Raw genomic sequence first — 5000 nt, forward strand, 5'->3', positions numbered from 1 at the left:
ACGTACCAACACACAAAACAATGTGTGACCTTGAACCATTAACCTTGAACGTTTGCAGTCTGATTGATAGAATTTGTTGAGAACTACTAATAAAAATGGCTGGATAAAAACAATAACAAAGAGCTGATTGACGTCAATTTCGTTTCTTCTATACTAACTCGACGCTGAGGACATGTCCTTGAGGGTGCAAAACTTTATTTTTGTCATTAATTTTGTTTTCCCATTTATGCTCAGTTCTAAATCACAAACAACAATTGTTGTGATTACAAGAATGTCAAAATACGGACAACTTTGTATCATTCAAATGACGTCAGGAAATATGATAGTAAACAACAACTTGACGATATTGGGGCCCAACTGCCCGAAAGAGTCGGAAGAACAGCGAACCAAAACTAATGTTATCTAATGTTTAAAAAAAGACAACATTAATATATTAACATCACGCGAATTTTTGTGTCAAGTGATCAGTGTTAACCTATGTGACTCAAGTTTGAATTGCATTACCGCCATCTGTCTTTTTTCCGCCTCAAGACACATTCGTCTTACGCCCCCCCCCCTCCCTCCCCCCCCCCCCCAAACAAAAAAAAAACAAAAAAAAAAAAAAAAAAAAAAAAACAAACAACAACAAAAAAAAAAAAACAACAACAAAAAAAAAACACGAAGATAAACAAAATAAAAACAGAAAAACAAAACAAACAAAAAACGGATAAACTATAAAAAAAAAAGAAACAACAAACAAACAAAAAAAACAACAACAACCAAACAACGCATATTATTTAAATTTTGACCAGGGAAAACTGAAAACTGGTCTATCAAATATCGATTGGTTGAAATTATCAAAACTGGGACTACATGGAAATCTTCAACGAAGTCCCAAGTTCGAGGGGTTTTGACACGATCAAGGTAATTCTAATCGACCAATTTTTCAAGGACGAATTTTCGTTTAAATAAGAATTTTTTCTCTGCTTCAAATTACAGTAGAATTAATATGCTTCAAATTGTTTACACAGGCCGGAAGGAATCAAGCTCCCATTTAATCCAGTTAAGGTTGCCTTTTTTGAACTGTCACTCCAAACATAATATCCGCCACGGCCAGTTACTTGTTCACAAATAATGCATGTGGAGTAATAATGTATGTAAAGTGCCTTACCCAAGAACAAGACCTTGACTTGTCTATGGTAATAAATCAATAATTAGTTTCTATCTCATGACTTTTGGACGGGCCTCCAACATTTCAGGAAAAATTACACGTTGATGTTCGTCTCTCATCCATTTTCTCTCTCCCCCCCCCCCCCCCCCCCCCCCTGCATTTAATTTGGTTTGTTCCGAGGTGGGCCATTTGCTTTTAGAGTTGTAATAACTAAGACTGATGGTTTTGGGTCCCGGATCAAAATGGTCAGAGGGACGGGGAGTGGGAGGGAGAGGTAATGGGAGTGTGAGGGAGCATTGGGAATGAGTAGGGATATGGATTTCTCAAAATTGACAGGATAGATGTTATTTGCATAACAGCTGTTTTCGACGACATGTTGCTCACTCACTCGTAAATCACAATAATAATATGCTTTCCTAATATATACAGAATGAAAATAACATACTCTATCTTTATTTAAGAGTAGACCAGTTCATATTAATCATAATCTCTTGACTAATCAATATATATACTTAAATGACAAATCGTCTCATTAGGTATTGTGTCTCACGCTGAAATTGGTGTTTTAGTCTGAATATATGAAAAGGTGGGGATGGTGATTGCTTACAATGAAAGGAGTGAATGTAATTTCTAATTCTGCAAAAGACTGAATATTTAGTAGTTTCTTAAACTCGTTCATCACGACACAATATCGGAACAGCAACAGCGCGGTGGATCACATAATTTAATCACATAATTTAATCACAGAATTCAATAATATAATTTAATGTTAGAGCATTCCCACGAATTAACCTGGCTCAATGCGCTTCAGTATCTCTTTATCTAGTCCCCTACCTAAAAGATCTTCATAGAGACAAATTTTACTTTCATAAAGTACAAATTAAGTATCGAGGAGAAGGCCTCACCTCATTCCATCCAAGCAACGTTCATTGGCGGATAAAAACATTATGTTATATCATTGCAAGATCCTTACAAATGCCAAAAGCATCTGCCATCACTATCACACTCGATGTGATGACAATGATGGATTCTAATGTTTGCCTTGACTTGTTCTCCTCTCGAAATTCCGAATATATATTGGCAATTTTTATAACGATAAATCACGCACCATCCACCCCCCTCCCTCCAAATCCTTCTCTTCAACCTCACCCACTTCCTCCTTCAATTTTATATTGACATTATTGCTTTCCAAGTCTTGGCTTCGTTTAAGAACATGGGTTACATGGGTTGCATATTGCGATACCAACGTATGATTTTATAAAAAAAGAAGTGTGGAGCGGGTAATTATATCAATAAAGATGACAATTAAAGGGAATTTAGAAGTGCCAGAAAAAAAAAAGAATAAAATTATCATGGTTTCCGGGAGCTAAACCAAGTTTGATGTTCAATACTCTGATGTCACGTCCGCCCAGCAACGAGTATCTTGGTTCTAAACAAAAAAAAGTCGGTAATTTTTATTCTTCATGCTGGCTGGAACTTTTTCACATGTCATGTGATCAGAATTTATAAAAGTCAAAATCTATTATGATCAGATTTATAATGTTTTTCTCCTCTGGATACACTTATTTTATGCTTGTCGGAGAAGTATTTCATAAGGTCGTCCGCCATTGTTCCGATAGTTTAGAACCAGTTACTAAGTTACTTCGCGGCATTACGAGGGAAGTGACGTCACGACTGTTGAAGCCAGCTTATTGATACCATGACTGGCAGAGTGTGTCTTATCAATTGGTTCTCCTTGTTACTGATCGCTGGATGGCTCAGTGCTAGTGTGTCCGCTCGCCGACATCTCTCTTCTTCCCCCCCCCCCTCCTCTCTCTCTCTCTCTCTCTCTCTCTCTCTCTCTCTCTCTCTCTCTCCCTCAGCCCGGCAGTGGGTGCTGTATCAGTTGGGTGCCAGATTTGGCTCTCTGACCTGGTGATATTTTTATCCTCTGGTTTCATCTGGCACGTTTCTATCCCTCTAATTCTCATCATGATTGAGCCTACCATAATATGCAATCTTCAAATTGATTATATATCTCTATAACTATTTGCATTCTATTTAATTTCATCAAATCGTGATTAGGCTATTTCACATTGAACAAAATTCCATTTGAACACGAATCCTACCCTACCCCCACTCCATTTCCTAGCGCACTCACTCCCAAAACGAAAGCGGCCTAGACACACTAGAACAGTTGACTAAGACTCTGAACTCGCTGTTAAGAGATTAAGAGATTTAAGAAAACATAAGAACTGTGTTTGTAAAGGAGAGAATCCCCTAAGAGAATTCGTTTGACGTGATCTGTCAAATGTACAAAGACAATTTAAATTTGCCTGTCTTACAATGACAAAAAGTATTTTCCAAATAATTTGTCAGAAAAAAATTTCTTTTCGTGGGCTATGTGGCCTTATGGTATGACACGCGCTTTCCGATCGGAAGGTCATGGATTCGAGCATAGCTCGGCGCATAGTTGTCCTTGGAAAAGGCTCTTTACTCACTTTCTCTCACCGTACTCAGGTGTAAAATAGTACCTGGCCGTAAACAGAGTCTCTGTCCGAAAAAAAGTGTAATATAACCTAACAGGCGTTATGTCTCGTCCTACATATTGCGCTATATAAAAAGCTTTATTTATATTTTTAACAAACCCACTCTCTTGATAAAATTCCAAAGGCTCATGGTTTAAGACTTTGGACAGCTTGTGCAAGAGTCGATTTAATGGATCGGAAAAATAATATATTTTCGTCTGGCCAAAATGAAAAAAAACCCCTGTGATTTGTCATTTACGTCAAGGCAGTCGGCTGCCGTACTCTGAAAAAAAACCCCCAAAAAGTTTAAAACAAATTTGGCCGAAAAACTCTTGCTTCAAATATCGATCAAATAAAATAAAACAAATAAAATAAAATGGAGTAAAACTTGTATCATTTCTACTCAATGAGGACAAAAAAACCCCCAAAAACTACACAGCAAACAAAGTTTTGATAAATATCCATTGTCCCTCAATATCCACGACTCTTGGCAAAATAAGTAAAGATGGATGAATGGCAACGCCAAGATAATAAAACAAATTTATTTTGGCAGAGCATACATATAACGCACTCTAATGTATTTTTCAATTTGGAGAAATGAATATGAATCCATTTAATTATATTGTTACCAGCGCTACACCAATGAATTAAAAATACGGCAATACGAATTGAGCATATAAAAATTTAAGGACAATGAAGAAAAAAAGTGCGCCCCTCCTTTTTCCACAAAGAAACAATAACAACAACAACAACAAAAACTAGAAAAAAAAAAAAAACAACAAACCAAACAAACAAACACATGTGACCTTTCGTCTCAAAACGTAGTTATGTCGAGATGAAGTTTATTGTTAAAATACAGTTGAAGTAAACGCCCTCACTGGGGAGAATTTTTATTTCGTAAAATTATAAGAAAGTCAAATTTTAGACTGTGATCACTTTTACTTTTAAATAATACCATTGCGACATAACATCAGAATGACACGACATGTCAAACACACACACACACACACAAACACACCCACACACACAAACACACCCACACATATACATACATAACATATATAAGGGTGAGTCAAAAAGTAACGGACTCTGCTTATTACTTTAAAACAAATTGAATCAATACCATGCATCAAACCACAAATTATTAAATCTTAGCATTAGCAGAGTAGAATGCTACTTCTCAACATGGTCTCCGCCTCTCTCTCTCTCGAGCAAAGGTCCACCATTTTTATAAGGTCACGTATTCCGTCCTCACAAAACTGAGTTGACTGAACTTTCAGCCAATATTTTACAACTGTCTTGGCTTCTTCATCGCCTTCAAAGCGATGCCCACCCATTGCCTC

The 5000-nt window shown here is 36.8% G+C and overlaps 1 protein-coding gene across 4 annotated transcripts in view; it reads right to left on the bottom strand.

Moving 5' to 3' along the window:
• LOC144962936 (3',5'-cyclic-AMP phosphodiesterase 4C-like) overlaps positions 1-5000 on the bottom strand; it is a 658366-nt gene that overhangs the window by 441814 nt on the left and 211552 nt on the right. The window lies entirely within an intron of this gene.

Source organism: Berghia stephanieae, chromosome 1 (genome assembly GCF_034508935.2).
Source record: "Berghia stephanieae isolate SIO BIC M18660-M18661 chromosome 1, UCSD_Bste_1.3, whole genome shotgun sequence".
Taxonomy (NCBI): domain Eukaryota; kingdom Metazoa; phylum Mollusca; class Gastropoda; order Nudibranchia; family Aeolidiidae; genus Berghia; species Berghia stephanieae.